The 17170-nt window shown below is 42.8% G+C and overlaps 1 protein-coding gene across 3 annotated transcripts in view; it reads right to left on the bottom strand.

The window, feature by feature from the left end:
- Window positions 1-17170, bottom strand: part of LOC138540387 (putative ferric-chelate reductase 1) — a 552853-nt gene that overhangs the window by 192809 nt on the left and 342874 nt on the right. The gene's annotated exons all lie outside the window — the stretch shown is intronic.

Here is a 17170-nt window from a genome sequence, read left to right as displayed (position 1 = left end):
CACATACATGAAATCCTGTTTGTTCCTTTGAATTTTACCTAAGCAGCAAAAAATGGTACTAAATTCCACATTATGTTGCGCAAGAGCAAAGCTTAAATAATTTAGCGCCTGAAGGCTATATAACATTTATCCTGTTTCCACAATGCTAGTTCATGGACAAACTCATTATTGAAACAGAGCCGTTTTCCGATTCGCTGGCCATAAATGTAAGGTTTTGTGAATTCTCCATTGCACAGAGGCTCAGAAGAGGACATGCTCATACAACAAAGTTCAATCAGAAGGCACCCAAAATCTAATCGAATGCCATTAACATACAACAACGCGATGCCTCCCCACTACTCAGCAAGAACACACAATCCTTAGATGGTTGAATTAATATATACAGCACACCATTGCTTCCCAGCTAGGGGTTTTCTTTATACTATGCCAACATATTCTACAATTGGATCCAAGTTTCTGCCATCTTTGAGTAGATAATTGTACATGGGATCTATAAAGCACACTCATGCTCTTTGCACGGCATTGTTCCTCCTGCTGATCATGAGCAGCTTTCAATAGAGCACTAGGAAGAAGGAAACAAGAGTGAACCGGGGAATAGAGTTGAAAGGTAGAAAGGGCTGTTCAACTTTATTAGCTGGCCCACAGGTGCTGTCAACTGCATGTCTATTTAAGTACAAACAAGAGAGAGCCAGCGGCAAGATTTTGCAATGTGGTTGTTGTAATATGATTTCTTCTAGTGAAGTACCACACATTTTAGTACTTTAAAATGATTTCATGGCATCCCTTGGACAAAGCCTGACTTCGAGTATAGTCATTCTTGCTACTTTCCATCATTTGTACTGTCTGCAAGCTCTTTATTAAACCACTAACATATATCCGGAGAATGACTTCCTTGTCCTTGATAGTACTTTAAACAATTTGAAGACTTGTTTACTTACATGAAATTCTCTGATAGTTTCTTGTGACTTCTTCTCTGTAACTCTTCCGTTACATTCTGTATTTTTTCTTGCACATTGGTCTCCACATTTGGGCTTCTTTTGCAAGATATATATTCTTTGTTATTATTTCCAGTGTATCCTAGAAGAATATTGTTCAGATGGCATTTCTCCCTCGAAGTAGAACTTAACTTGCTTTGTTCCAATGACTTCTTTATTTGTCTCTCGATATATTTTGAGTTATAATGTCCATTCGTTCTCACATCCTCCCCTTCTGATCTGAAATATCTTACAGGTTTCCCCTTCTCCCAGGTTATTGTTATTCATTGTTTTAACATTTTACCATTTAGATTTTTAGTGCCTCTGTTTCGGTCTTCCTGATAATTTCAGATCAGAGACTTTACAGTCTGGTTTGCCTCCCTGTCTCTCTTCTACAATGTACGTTGAACAGATTCAAGGATAAGTCTTTCTCGTCATTTCTAATGGGATGAGTGATCCTTATGATATACTGATCTCTTTGATCTCCCGCTATCCTTGTTACCTACTCTTACAAGGGGGGACATCTTAGGGAGTCTTGTCCCTTGTCGACCTTCGAGTCCTGGAATGGGTTCACTTTTCGTACTCTAGCATTGCTGAAATGTCATGTCTTTCTTGCTGTCCCAGTTTCTTGTCTCGGACCCTGTGGCTTTCTCGTTTTGGGGCTGCAGTGGCGCTTTGGCATCTCAGCCTCTCTTACTGAGCTTCTCCCGGATGGTCTTTCCATTCGAGGCTGGATCGTGACTTTGTGCGTTTGCTTCTCATCCTCGACTCCTGCCCCGGTATTCTCTAGTCACTGGTTTACGCCGTGACTTTGGTGGGTTAACTTCTCATCTTGAGTGAGTTTGAAACTCACCGTTCTCTCTGCTGCATACTCTGCCTCTTCCCAATGGTATGCAGCACTGGGCCCTCTCTAGGCCACCTATGCGTTACTCTCTCCAGGGTGCATTATTTAACATACTCATCTCAGTGTGTTGCATATATTTAGATTAAAAGGGACATGTTTTTTTCCAACAAGAGGATAGTATCTCTGAGGCGTTTCGCAGCCCAGTCTTTATATACAAAGGACTTTGGTATTATGGAGTTTGCCATGTAGGCCTTAGTGTGTCCCCCTGTAGGGAGTTCCTCATGGGAACGGGAGATCTTGTAACTTAAGGGGGGAGGCTCTCCTGGTGAGGTCCCACTTGCCTCTTTCCCTAGTGAGGGTGTTGCGGAGCAGGCTTACCTCCTTAGCCTCATAGGAAGGGATGGGATGAATTTGCTTGATTTGTCACAGCACCCTTGATTCCAAGGGCAGAAGTTCATGTCATTTCAGAGTTGTTTATTAATGCCCAGGTTGGCAATGTTCATAATCAGGTCTTTTTCTGGTTTGTTGGCGGGGTCACCTATTCTTAGTCAAACCCCATCCCAGACCATCAGCCTTATTGGGGAAGATTGAATGGTCTTGGAATTATCAACACATGTATGAAGAAGTACTTGCAGTATCATCTCAGTTTCTGCAGTTAATTGTGCATTCTAAATCAAGATTATGATATGCACGGACTACTCTTTAATCAGTTTTAGCATTTTCCTTTTGACATGACATTTGAAATCTGCACGAGGGAGACATAGGCAGTGTTGGTATACGAGTTAGAGAAGCAGCTTTCCATAAAAGCCAGTACTTTATGCTTCCATTCTTTGCACAGCCGCATTTGAGGTTGTTTAGGTCATCTGTAATTCATGTTTTGTGCCTGCACAATTGGTGTATGTTTGCGTTTATCGGCTTCAATCTGTTGTGAAACATCCTCAGAAGCTGTGATGCTTGTAGACAGTCTCCCTGCTGTAGTCACTAGTCACATGCCTAGAGTGTGAGCAAAAGTTCAACTGTCCACTGTTGGGGAGGAGGCTTTCCCCAAACTGAGTAGATGAGTGTGACTTCCTAGAGCAGGAGCAGCATGGCTATACATGTTTGTTTTGGGGATCAGCACATTTGCTTGGTATACAAGGTGTGGATAGGAGTGAGCATTGGTCTAACAAGGCTCCTGTCATTAGCTAAGAATTTGCTTGCATAATCAAACAAGTATCTTTACATTAGCTGATGTCAAGATTGTAACCTCCTTCATGCCCCAATCCATGCCTCAACCTTATCTTAATGTTTTTGTGCATGTTTGAGGAACATTTACATACCTAGGTCAAATCGGGTCTAATCAAATTATACTCAAGAGGAGACTTCTTTAAGGGCATCAACGTGAACAGGGTGTAGTAGCTAAATATAACAGCATTCCTAGCAGTTATTTTGGTCAAAGAGGCAGGCCTGTGAGCCATGCCTGTTACAATGCACATATGGAAGACATTCATGAGTAAAAGTGGCGAGTGATGGGTTTCATCGGATGCAAACTGGAGTTACCACAGTTAATGCTTAGATAAGTTTGCTGGTGACAGTACAAAGTAACGGTTGTGCAAACTAACAAAGACAACAATTCACATTGACCATTTTAACTTAGCTATATTTCAACTCAAACAGATGGAAGTATTCTTTGTTAGAAAAGGTTTCATTTTGTTAAAACTGTGTGGCATTCCTCAAAGTTGTGCAGTTTTATAAAGGAAATCACAAGATGCTCCTCAAAGACAATTCCCAACAGCAGCCATTGTCTGCTCAAAAACAGAGGATAAACAAATTGATGGAAGCACAGTTAATACAAAGATTGGTTTCTGAAAGTACAGTAGTATGAGAACTGTAAGGGTGCAGTATGAGTCCAACACAGGCAGACTTAATTAGATTATGATAAAAGAAGGTAATATCTATCTTGACCTATTTCTATGAGGGGTTGCCCTACCTCAACAAAAATACTAAGGACTCTGTCAGGATGCTCAGTGTAAGGATTGCATGGTATCAAGAAATAGACAGACACAAGTGATCACAGTTCAAAGGTGTTTATTAAACTGTATAGGTAGAGAGGAAAGATGCCTAATCTAAGCCTTAATCTAAGATGGGAGCAATCTACCACCATCAAATCAAAACAAGGCAGTCTTAGTGGTGTCTTGTCAAATCAAAAGGGCTATATCAAGAAAAACCTATTGCCAATCCTTACACTAAATACCAAAGAGTGTGGGATAGGGTTAAAAAAAATAAAGAAGTGTTCACAAATAATAGATCAGGATGCGGTAGTCGTGGTCCCCTTTCCCCCCGTTTTGAGCATGGGATAAGGCGGGACTCTGAAGCACAGTGCACGCTTGAGCTTTCCCAGCACAAGATGTCCGTTCCATTCTCAGCTATCAGGACCTTCGATGTCCAAGTCACTTGCCCTGAAAAAGTCTCTTGATTTCGAGGGCCTGATGTATTAAAAATAATAACAAAAGTTACTCTGAATATGTTTGTTTATGTTTGTTTGTTAATTTGATAATGCGCACCGAGCCCTTGGGGAGCTGGGCGCAACGGTACAAGAATTCTCAAAGCTTAGTTACAATTTTTTTTTTTTTTTTTTTTTTTTTTTTTTTATGTTTTATTGGTTAGGTATAGTTAAACCTTTAACATTACATCCTTATTCCTTTAGTAAAAACAATGTTCCTTTGTTAAAACTTTGTTAAAACTTCCCTAGATCCAATTGTCATCAGGCAATAATTGTCCCGTCATTGACTTAATCTCTCCATTTTCTTATGATCCACAGCCTCATTTATTCAAGATTTGGGCAATCAAAGTAATTCAGTACTTAAGTATCTAGGACTACTCGAAGCGTTCTCTTACAGATCAGATTCTTATTCCTCTTGATTCAAGTTTAACATCTCAACAAATTTCAATGCATCTAGAGTTTTGCCAATTTTTTCCGCAGTGAGGATTCTTTCCCAATAATTTTCTTCCGTCTCCTCGGTGATATTTATTGTGTAACTTCCCATATAGATCTCTCTTTTGCATTTTAAAGCTGGGCAGATTAACATAACATGTCTAATTGTTTCCAGTTGGTCCTTCCGTTTGCAGAACCGACAATATGCAGCTGTTCTGTCAATTTGTCTTCTTTTCCATTTCACTTCTCTGCTATTCCAAATATTAAGTCTGCAATGCAGCAGCAAATCCCGGTAGCGTTCAATTGGAAATTTCAACAGATATGGCGGTAGGATATTCAAGCCTTTTTTTTCCCAGATGATGTTATAGCATAGATTTCTTCTTAATCTTAGTTCCTGGGTTTCCTCCCAATCCTTTTCCCGAATAACTCTTTTCGCTTTGTCCGGGTTATTCTTTAGGGTATCCTCCTCAAGATTTAGTTGTTCCAACTGTGCCTTGCATCTGCTTTTCCAATCATTAAACATTTTGTCTTCATTCCGGATGTTCGTCTGGGCTAGAATTTCAAATGGTTTTGGTGGCATATTCAAAATGCACTTTCTATACAATGATAAGGTTTTCCAGAGTACGACAGAGTTTATTGATTGGAGTCTGAGCTCAGTTCTAATGAGCTCCACTGGTAATGAGGTTGGTAGGCGCAAAAGTTTTCGCCAAAAATACGCTTCACAGAGATTCCAAACCTCCCATCTAAGGGCTACGAGTGCTTCCGTGCCATAAGTGATGACCGCCAACACTTTTTGCTTGTAGAAAGTTACAATTGGAATTAAGGAAAACTTCCCATATCTGCGATGTAGGCAAATCCCTTGATTTGTTAGAGCCACTAGTTTTTCCCGGATCAGACAGTAGTGCGCCTGTTCGTTGCTGTTTTTGTTTATCATTATCCCCAGGTAGAGTGTCGTTTCAACTTCTTCTAAATTCTGGTTCTCTAATGACCATCGTATTGTTTTACCGGGCTGTCTCCTGCCCGGCTTGTTTTCATTGTTAAGATCATGGATTTTTTGATATTCATCTTCATGCTATTTTCTTTTAAGTAGTTGTTAAAGGACTCAATCCGTCGTTGTAGACCTATTGGTGTTTGATCGATGAATACCGCATCATCAGCGTACAGCATCCAAGGTATATCTTTTCCATTGATTGTCGGTGGAAATGCACGAATCTTCTCCTGAGCTAAGTTCATATCTGCCATGTATAGGACAAAAAGGAATGGGGCTACTGCACAGCCCTGCTTGATTCCTCTAAAGGTTTTAATCCTCCTCGAAAGTCCCCCATTGCTTGTAATTTGGACTTGAATTGAGGTATCAGTGTACAATGTTTTAATAGCTTCAAGTAGATCCTTAGGGCATCCCCAATTTCTCATTTTTAACCACAAGAGCTCTCTATTGATTCCATCGAAGGCTTGTTCGAGGTCAATAAATGCAAGATAGAGCTTTTTTTTCCCGGCTAATGTCTTTGCCTTCAACAAGTTGATCAAAAATAGATTCAAGGCGGTGCCAACTCCACTTACAAAGGCTGTTTGTCTTTCGTCAAGAATTTTTGCCTCGGTGGCCCATTTTTTTAGATCTCTCAGTAGTAGTGACGCAAATAGCTTGCCAATTGAGTCTAGGAGTGCTATGGGCCTATAATTCCTAGGGTTTTCGCGATCTCCCTTCTTATATATCGGTACTATATAAGCCTCCGTCCATGTAGCTGGTATTTGTTTGGTTTTCATGATTTGTTGAAATAATGTGTATATTAGCTCCGTCCAGGCCTCACAATTTTCTTTTAGTAATTTGTTGGAAATGCCGTCTGGACCGGCTGCTCTTGAGGTGCTAAGTTTTTTTATCAGGGTTCGGATATCATCCTTATCAAAATTCAAGGCCCACGGAGTTGAGTCCGAGATCTCTTTAACAGCTTTTCCCCCACTTTCCGCTTCATAAAGAGTAGTGTAGTGTTCGAACCATTTATCTTCTGAGACCTGATTAATACCTACGGCAGATTGATTGTGCTCTCTGTCGTTAAGTAAGTCCCAGGTACTTCTAGCGTTGTTTGTCGATATGGCTGCTATCATTTTTTCCGCGTCTCTCTGCAGTCTTAGATACCGAGTTTGTCTCAGCCAGTTTTTATATGTTTGTTGACATTTTCTCAGGAGATCGTGTCTTTCTGAGCTGTTTATCTTTTTTATGCGTCTCAATTCTGACCTATATTGTTTCCTTCTTAACACAAGTTGTTCATCATACGTATGTTTTATTTTAGTGTTCTTTTTTTTAGTTGGATCATACTTAATCTCATGGGCTTCCAACAGCCATTTGTAGTCAACTAGCTCTTCATTGTTGTTTATCGCTTTTTTGTATCCTAGTACTAGATTCGGGATTGCCCGATTTTTAATTCTCAGACGATTTCTTCCTCCTGTAACCTCAGTTTCCATTGTTCTTTCAATTCCTCTGTTAGATTTTATTTCCCAAACGATTTTGGTTGCTAACAGGCAGTGATCACTGCTAGTTTGTTTTGTTATTGTGAAGGAGAGTATCCGCTCCAGTGTATTTCCTCCCACAAAGCAATAGTCTAAGCAAGCACCTGATTTCCCACTGTACCAAGTATTGGCCCCTTGAAGATCTCCCTTAGTCTGGCCATTTAACATCTTCATCTCACGGATTCTCATTTCTTGCATCCATATTTTTTCCTTTCCTAGCAGATGTTCAATAGCTTTGATCTTACCATTTTTGTCTAGGAGTTTGATATTTAAATCGCCATTTAATATTATCAGCTGGCCATTTCCCTCCATCATGGATTGATCAATTACCTCCGTGATTGACGTTAAAAAGTTCGTCTGTCCCTGCATATTCTCGCTCCAGTAGATATTGATCAGGACCATTTGTTTCGGGATTTTCGGGGATTCCACTTCAGATGTCACTTTCAGGATTTGCACATAGGGGTTTGGTGTCAGATGTTCCATTACTTTTAGTGGACATTCCAGTTTCTTAAGTATCATGAGGCCTCCAAACGGTCTTCCCTTTGGTCCCTTCCTAGCCGGGTTTGTGTATACCTCATAGCCCTCGCATATAGGGGATTTACGTAGCCATGATTCTTGTATTGAGATAAAATCATATTGGGTCAGGAAATCGCATTTACTAGAGAGCAGATGTTTGAAACCTCTTGTGTTCCACGATGCACATAGGATCCGGGTCTGCTCATTCTCCGTACTCTATTGCTTCTTCTTGGAAATCAAGGCATTTGCCATCCAGGCCCATTCCTTTCCCTGGTTGTTTACTTTAGTGGGTTTGTTCTTATCCATCTTTAAGTTTTCCGAGTTATCCACTGTGAATCTCAGGGTTTTCAATATCTCTTTATTCTTTTTAGTTGATAAAGACTCTTCCTCCTGAGACTCTTTCTCATTTTTACTTTTTTCATTATTTTTCTTCAAGTTCTCCCCCGGAGTTATTGATCTTGGTCTTACTACGATTTCCTTTTTTGTCTTTTTTCTTTGTTCTGTATGAGCTTTTTCTTTTAATTGTCTAGGTTCCTCGTCTAAATCCTCCAGTCGGAACCCTCTTTTTCTTAGAGTGTCTGATGCATCCAATAGTTTCTGCTTTATATTTTTAGATGACAAGTGCAAGATAACTTGGTCCAGCCTGTGTTCCTTTGGGAATTCCACTATTTTTATGTCTTCCGTTGATATCGTCCTTGGTGACAGGGCTTGCTTGCAGAGCTCCACCACGTACCTTCTATTTAAGATCACCCTTCTTGGTCCATTTTCAGCTGTTTCTAATTTTAGATAATATCCTTTGCATAAAACGGTTTTCTTCAGGGGTGATCCTAACGGTAGTTCTTTCCTTTTCTTGACTTCAGTGTCCTTTTTTTTTCCTTATCAGTTGATTCTTTAAGACAAGTGTTATCCTGGATTTTTTTTTCAATCCTCCCTCCCTTCACCATTTCTTTTCTTTTTTGTTCCAATGTCTTAAATCTAATAGATTCCTGGTCAGAGTCCAATTCAATTTCATTTGTACCTCGTCTTCGTTCTTTTTCCCTGATGTTTTCTTGGGCATTTTTCTTGTGGGGCTTTGACTTCAGGTCTTCCTTAGATTTTTTGGTTAGGTCTACTGTATCCCAATTGTCTAAAGTTTGCCAATCCGAGATACTTAAGCTATCCCAGTCTTCCTTCTCACTATCAGATTCCATCAGCTCAATGAGGTCACTCAAATTCGCTTGCTGCTCTGGATCCTCCCTGCTTTCTTCCCTTAACTCCTTTTCTTGATCTTTTAGTCCCTCGGACCCTATATGTCTACTCATACTCATCTCTCTTCTAGGTTTCTTGGCACAATTTGTGTTTTCTCTTCTTGGTGGAGTTCTTAGATTTCTCAAAAAGGCTCTTGAACCATTTACTTTACGTTTAAGGGATTCATTTTTGGGTTTTTTCCCTTTTTCATTCGATGCACTCGTAATCTCCTTACCATTTCGGTGATTCGGGTCCTTCGGTGTCGCCCCAGCAAATATTGCAAAAGAAGATCGTTCTAAATTTGTAGAGTTCAGCTTGTTAGTCTCCTTTATCCCGGACGGGATCAGGATCACCTCTTCCTGTTGTTGCACCTTTTGATTCGGGAGGTTAGTTGCATCCTTTTTCAATTTCATTGGTCCCTTGCCTTCTTTAAGCTTTGTGTCAGGACAGTCCTCCTTATGCCTTTGGTTGTTATGTTTATGGGTGCTTCTCATCCATTTACAGTCTTCCAGGACCGCTTCCATTAATACAGATTTATCAATCGCATCACGTCTAGCTAGATCACTGAGGCGAGATTGCCAAATTTGAGTTAATTCAGCTTCTTTGTTTGTTCTTTCATTTAAGCTCTGCAGGGCCGAGGTCATATTAACATGATTCTCTTTTATTTGAGTGTTGCTGATGGTTACCTCTTGAACAGAGTCTTTAAGTTCCTCGTAGAGCTTAAGAAAAGGGGCTAGTGTTATAGTTAGCGAGGACATAACCACTTTTTCAATATGGTTCAAATCTTTTTCTCTTTCAGTTTTGCAGGCCTCAGTTATTATCCCTAGAATTTGTTTATCCCATGTGTCTCCTGTAGGCCTGTTTTCCTCTTCCCAGTTTAAGCGGCTGGCTAGATTACTTCCCGTGTGATCCTTTCTTACTTCAACCTTTTCCATATCTTCGTTCATCCTCGCCACTGGCAAAGTTTTATTTCTGTCGTCCCAAAGTGGTAAGTGAGTTCCTTTCAGGGCTGTCATATTTTCTCGAAGGCCAAAAGGAGATATGACGGTATTCTCAAACTGTTCTTTATCCAAGGCAGCCATTTTTTCATTGATCAGGCAGAAACTCCTTCTTTTTTCTCTTCCTATTTTATCCGTTATTGTAGTGATGTCTTGCATGATTGTATCTGCCAGGCTAAGATTACTCAAGCTTGCCGGTGCAGTGTCTGCTGCACTGTTGTTATTCAATCTTTCTAACGGCCTCCGCCCTCCCAGGCGGGAACTAATGGATCCTATGTCATAGTTATCTGTAAGAATTCCTTTATCTACTTCCTTTAGGGGCTTTGCAGTTCGATTCCCCTTCTCCTTTGTTGGGCTAGCTGCTATGGTGTATTTCCTCAATGTGGAACTAATCCTTTCTTCCCTATATGGTTGAAAAATGTCTATCGGATCTTGCATTATCATAGGAGTCCTTCTGAGGTCAGTATTTTTATTCTGCTTGATCGAATCCTGCAGAGCGTCTTCAATATGTCCCAATTCCAGCACGTCCCACTTGTCAGCTTGATCTACTGTTTGCTGGCTATTTACAATACTAGCCACACCAGGGCTAAATTGTGCCGCTAATGATCTTGTAGGGTTTTCTAGACTCATGTCCAGGCTTTCTTGAATTATTGAATCACTAAGATCCACCCCTATTCCATCTTTAGGAACTGTTCCGAGGGCCTCATCCTCTGTTTGTAGCGCCTTCTGATTTCCTATCGTGTCTACAAGTGGATTAGTTGACAATTGATTTGACTTTGTTATCTCCTTTCCCTGTGTGGAACTAGTGACCTTACCTGCTGACATTTCCGCAGGTGGAGCTACTTTCCCCTTGCGAAAATCCTCAATTGCTATTTCAGCTACATCATTGAATTCTAAAATGCTTTGTCCAGTTTCTTTCCTCTCACAAATCCCATCAGATACCACCTCTACCTGGCCTGGAAATGATGATGGGGAAAGAGTTTTTGTGATTTCTCTTTCCGTGGCGATAGTACATGCCATGGGTAGTTCTGGAGAATTAGGTGCCAACCACAGATTGTCACCGTTTTCCGCCGACTGTGAGAGTGATTTCTCCATATTTGATTGATTGTCTCCCACTGATAAGCTTTTTCTCTTATCAATACCAAATGGTAGTCGGCTTTGTTTTAGCATCGTGGGTCTCAGGGTTTGCTCCGGGCTCCCATTTACTTCTGGGAGTGAAGCAAATCTCTCTCTTACCTGCAGGCGTGTTCTTAGTCCTGTTCCTTGTGTACCCTTTGAGATCGGGATTGACTTCATTGTCTCGAAGGGGTCTTTGTTATCTCTCGCCTCAGTAGCTTCCCGCAGCTGGTAGACAGGCAATACCTGTACCGCCACCGCAAGCAGCCAAACAGCTTAACAGCTCCTCTAATCCACAACAAACGATGCCCTTTGCGCGCCGGGCTTAGCGCCGCAAGGGTGTCCGGGGGCAGGTCTTATTGCACTTCCTGGTGTCGTCACAGAGGGCGGGCAGGGGGCGGAGCCAACTAGCGCAGCAGCGCTCGAGCCTGCACGGCTCTCTCCTCGCAGGCAGGCACCTCAAATCCTCCAACGGCTGTCAGAGGGCAGGTGGGGGGGGTGAAGAAGGGTCGCAGCCACAGCTTAACAGCTCCTCTAATCCACAACAAACGATGCCCTTTGCGCGCCGGGCTTAGCGCCGCAAGGGTGTCCGGGGGCAGGTCTTATTGCACTTCCTGGTGTCGTCACAGAGGGCGGGCAGGGGGCGGAGCCAACTAGCGCAGCAGCGCTCGAGCCTGCACGGCTCTCTCCTCGCAGGCAGGCACCTCAAATCCTCCAACGGCTGTCAGAGGGCAGGTGGGGGGGGTGAAGAAGGGTCGCAGCCGCAGCTTAACAGCTCCTCTAATCCACAACAAACGATGCCCTTTGCGCGCCGGGCTTAGTTACAATGCCTGTCGCAGGCTAGTGCATACATGTGAATACAGTGTGTGGTACAATAAATGAAACAGTACAGACATTTGTCATTCGTGGATACAGGTGAATACAATGTGAATACAATGTGCGTACAGTAAGTGAAGCAATATAGACATTTGCTAATTGTGGAGCATGGAATGGTATAACTGATCGGATACAGGAACAAGGGTCAGATTTGACATTGCGTAAATTAGAGAGTGCCTACGGCCAAGGCTATGGACAAAAAGGTCCGGTGTGTAAGTCACAGTAGTAATGTTAGGTGCGGTGGTTATGGGTCATTGGAGCAAAGCCATTTGAGAGCGTTGATTCTAAATCTGGTGTAGGGTAGAGGACGTCTACGGTCTATTTGGAGTGTATTTCATACTTGCGTGGCTTTGACTGGGAAGCTGGTTCCTCCAGCCGTGGTCAGTTTGAATTTAGGGTTTTCAAGCAAGAATGTGTTGGCGGATCTCAAAGGTTGGGTTGTGGATTTTCTGGAGATTTCTTCTGCTAAGTAAGGAGGTGCTAGATTGTTTAGACATTTGGAAGTAATAAATATAGTTTTGAGGAGGATTCCGTCCTTTATTTTAGCCAATGGGCCGCTTTCCGGAATTTAGAGATATGCTCTGTAAATGGGATGTTCAACGCTGCTATTGGGGCGTTGTTTTGCAATCTTTGGCGTTTGTCAGTGACATAGTTGTTGGCTCCCGAGTACAGGGCGTTGCAATAGTCTAGTCTAGACATAAGAGCATTAGCCAGTGTGATACAACTGGCATTGGACAGGAATGGTCTGGCCACTCGGATTAATTTACTGGTGTAAGCTGTTGTGGAGGAGAGGGAGTTAACTTGCTTTTTCAGGATGAGAGAAGAGTCCAGATAGAATCGTAGAATTTTTACCTCAGGCATAGCCTTAATGATATTGTTGTCAATATTGAAGGATATGTAGTTTGGGTTTAGTTTTTTTAGGTTAGAGTCAGATCCAAGGAGCAGGATCTCATTTTTATCGTCGCTCAGGCAGAGGCTGTGGGTCGCCATCCATGCCTGAATGAGGATGTAGATCTTATTCACCAAGGCCAGATTTGCTTCATAGTTGCCGAAAGGGGTATGAGGATCTGGGTGTCTAATTAGTGTAGGTGACACTGAGTCCGTCCAACTTGTCAAATAGTGGCTTGGTGAAAATACTGTACATGGTAGGTGAGACACAGGCTCCCTATGGGACTCTGCATGTTATTTGGATAGGATCAGCACAGGTGGAAGTAGAGAAAACTCTCATAGTCCGGTTGGCTAGAAAGGATTGGACCCAGGTTATGGCATCTCCTGTGAAGTTGGCAGCGAGCCTGAGGTGGCTGCATAAAACTGCATGGTCCACCAGGTCAAAGGCTGCCGACAAGTCCAGTAGCAGTAGCAAAGCTGTTTTGCCACTATCCTTTAACTCCTCAATTTTTGTCTTAAGGTCTAGCAAGGCTGTTTCGGTGCCATGGAGAGGGCAGAATCCCGATTGTCGAGAGCCTAGCAGATGATTAGCTTCCAGGTAGTCTTGTATTTGTAAATAGGCTACTCTGTCAATAATTTTGAGTAGGAAAGGTACGGTAGTGATGGGTCTATAGTTAGTGGGGATGGATGGAACGAGGGTTTGGTTTTTGAGTAAGGGGAGGACCCAGGATTCTTTCAGGTTAGTGGGTACTGTGTTTGACTTAAAGGAGGAGTTTATGAGCTTCGAGATAAAAGGGGCTAAGTCTCTGGCTGCATCCTTTATTATTTGCGCTGGGCAGCTGTCACCCTTGCAGTTGGAGGGTTTCAGGGAGAGAATGACCTTTTCAGTATCAATGATTGAGATGGTTTTGAAACTGAAAGGCGGAATAGTATTGTGCTCAGTGGGCGATGGTGTTTGTTGATCAGAAAGGGGCAGAGAGTCTTTTTTTTTTAGTTATTTTGAGTTGGAGGGAGGACATTTTATTAGATAGGGTGTTTTGTATGTTAGTACATCATGTCTTGTCCTTTGGGACAGTGTCTACTGGTTGTAGGGGGGGATTTAATTTCCCAGAGGATGGACAAGAGTTCCTTTGTCTTTGATTTAGCTTTGGTGATTCTGTCGTCAAATAAGTTATTTTTTTATGTTGTTGATTTCTTTCCTATAGCATTTGGATAGTTGGGCTAATTTGGCTTTGTTTTTGTTGGTGGGCGAGTTGCGCCAGATGGCTTGCAACTTTATTTTCTGCTTTCTTAGATCATTAAGTTGGGGTGTGAACCAGGCATTCAAGTGTGCTTCCTGTTTACCTTTGCGCAGTTTAGTTGGAGCAATGGTGTCTAGTGCCGTGGTCATAGCGTTGTTAAAGGTGTCCACTAAGGTGTCTGGGTCAGTGTCGATCTCTAGGCCATTGATGGCGGGGAGGAGGAGTGGGACAAGTTTTTCTGAAGTGATATCTTTTTTTACTTCTAGTAGGTAGGGGGGTATCATCCTGATAGTTTTGGGGGTGAGGAGATCTAATGTGGTGGTGAAGTTAAGTAGTGATCCGTCCAATGTTGTGGGATGATGTTGGTGATGGCAATATTACAGTTAAGTTTGGATACCCAGTCGAGGGTTCTGCCTTTGGTGTGGGTAGGTGAGAAGACTTTATGGATGAGCATGTGGTCATTAATTAAGGTTGTTATTAAGTGGGCATGCTTGTTGTCAGGGCCATTAAGGCCGATGCTGAAATTGCCCATCAGGAAGGTTTGGGAATGCTTTTGCGTATTATTCGCTATAAGGCTGGTAAGGTCATCTTCGAAGATTCCTAGTGGTCCTGGGGGCCTATAAATGAGATGGATGGTCAATGTGCGGTTATTGGATAACAGCAATTTAGCTGTGAGTATTTCACAGGATCAACAAGAGGGTGATGTGGCAAGCCTAATAGGCAAGGTAGTTTTAGAGATGATGGCTAGGCCACCGCCTTTAGCATTAGGTCTATCTGCTCTGAGGATATTGTAGCTGTCAGGTACAGCTAACATCAGGGTAGGTCCTGCCGCCTCGTGGAGCCAAGTCTCTGTTATGGCAAGTAAGTCCAAGCTGCCGTTACTTAGGATGTCCGAAGTTTCAGTGGCATGGGCTACCATGGATCTGGCATTGATAAGTGACCCAGTTAATGTCAGGGTACTCTTAGGGATGGGATTGTATGAAGGTTTAATTAGGTGTCTATTTTGGCTCAGGTACTTTGTGTGAGGTTGGGCAGGCTCCGGTTTTGGGGTGTCTGTTTTGGTTGCCTGTGCACACTTAGTTAGGCAGTCATGGGTGGAGAGTAGTCCAGTGAAATTATTTATACTATTTCCTTTGGGTTCATAAATGCGGGGTAGTCTAGCCCCAAGTCTCATGTTTCTGTCTATAGGTGGGCTTGTGCTGGAGGTAGCAAAGGCCATGATAGCGAAGAGTCTGATTGTAAATAGGTATCTCTGGGTATTTATGTTTTTGCTCATGGTGATAGGGGTTCACCTAAATTCAAGATTCACAGTAAGGCGTTAAATGCCAAATGCAAGCAGGTAGGAACAATTGTAGCTGTAAGGGTTCACCTGAATTCAAGATTCACAGTAAAGGCTAAAAATGCAATGTGCAAACAGGTAGGTACAATTGTAGCTGTAGGGGTTCACCTAAATTCGAGATTCAAGATTCACCTAAGATCACGGATTCACAGTAAGGCTAGAAATTCCATGTGCAAACAGGTAGGCACAATTGTAGCCATAGGGGTTCACCTAAATTCAAGATTCACAGTAAAGGCTAAAAAGCAATGTGCAAACAGGTAGGCACAGCTAAAAATGCAGTGTGCAAGCAGGTGGGTGCTGTTGTAGCAATAAGGGTTCACCTAAGTTCAAAGTTCACAGTAGTGGTTATAGAATGCAATGTGCAAACAAGTTTGCGTAAGTTCAAGCACCATTTAAACTGTGCAATAAGTACAAATCAAATGTGGGTCCTTTATATTAAGCCTAGGTTCAGTTTCCTTAGTATATGCTAGTATAATAATTGGCACAATACAGCAGGCAGTTAACAGGCAATAGCAGCAATAGGCATTGTAACAGGCTGAACTGCAGGGCATTATCACAAATAGTTAAGTAGGCAGGCAACGAGATTCTGGCATTGACTCCGAGTGGCGAGACGATTGGTGCAGAAAGCTCCTAAGCAGGCATGAGAGGTTATTTGGATCGCACATACAGTTTTTATTCTCATTATAATATCACTGAGGAGGGGCACTGGAGACAGACGATTATGGGTTAATGTCTAGTTTTGAGCATGACCTTTGCTGGCAAAGTGGGTAGAGGTTGAGTACAAACAGGCCATGGCAAGTCAATACTTGTGTTGGATAGTCTCTAGGATAGTAGATGGGTAATGAGGGGAGGCATAATGACAGACTTGGAGTTCTGAGCAGCATATAGGTTTCTGGTTTGCGGCGTGGGTCGCTGCAGGCAATGGTCTTATGGCAGCACTGCATGTATTAAAAAGGGGGCAGGTGAGGGGCTCAGTAAGGGTGGTGACCACATGAAGGATGTTAACAGTGAGAAGATAGCGTGGTTTTCCATACACAGTACCTTAGGGGGGCGACGTCCAGGAGAAGGTGGGCCCTTCAAGTACAGATGCAGCGTTCCTGGCAGATGGCAGGGACCGGCAAGGGACAGGAGTTGTGCCTTGATTTTGTGCCTTTGTTTTGGTCCGGAATCGCCTTCCAGCGATTCGTGATTGGCTACTTGAGCCGTAGTGCGCCCAATCAGCTGGTGGGGCGAGCTGCTGGCGGGCAATCAGGCATACAATTAAATTAAAATGATGGCAGTGGCCATCTTGGAGCAGATGGAACCCTCGTGGTTCTTAATGGCGGCATGCAGAGACGGAGGCTTTTCCTTGAGTGGCTGCTTCCATTCCAAAATGTGTGGCTAGCATAGCTACTGCATTACGCATGCAGGCATTTTCCCAATTTTCCCTCTAATGTGCTCGATGCGTGGTTGATGCCCGAAAAATGGGCATATAGACGGTGGGGGCCCTTGGCCTTACCTGCACTGCAGGCAGGGTGTAGGTGGTGCTGCTCCTGCAGCACGATGGGGTCTCCGGGTCCACTGGTGGGCTTCGTTGGGTGATGACTTCACCCCAAGATTTCCCCTCTTCTGGGCTCAGAACCTAAATATTTCTTAGCAATTTCAGGACCTTCAGAAGTTAGCTTTCCTGCTTCCGATGTCCTGATAAGTTTCAAAATCTACAAACAAAAAGTTCCTTTTGTGTTGCACTTGA

The sequence above is a fragment of the Ambystoma mexicanum genome, chromosome 1q (assembly GCF_040938575.1).
Source record: "Ambystoma mexicanum isolate Mex_15411 chromosome 1q, UKY_AmexF1_1, whole genome shotgun sequence".
In the NCBI taxonomy this organism is placed as follows: Eukaryota; Metazoa; Chordata; class Amphibia; order Caudata; family Ambystomatidae; genus Ambystoma; species Ambystoma mexicanum.
This window is presented reverse-complemented; position numbering and strand designations above follow the sequence as displayed.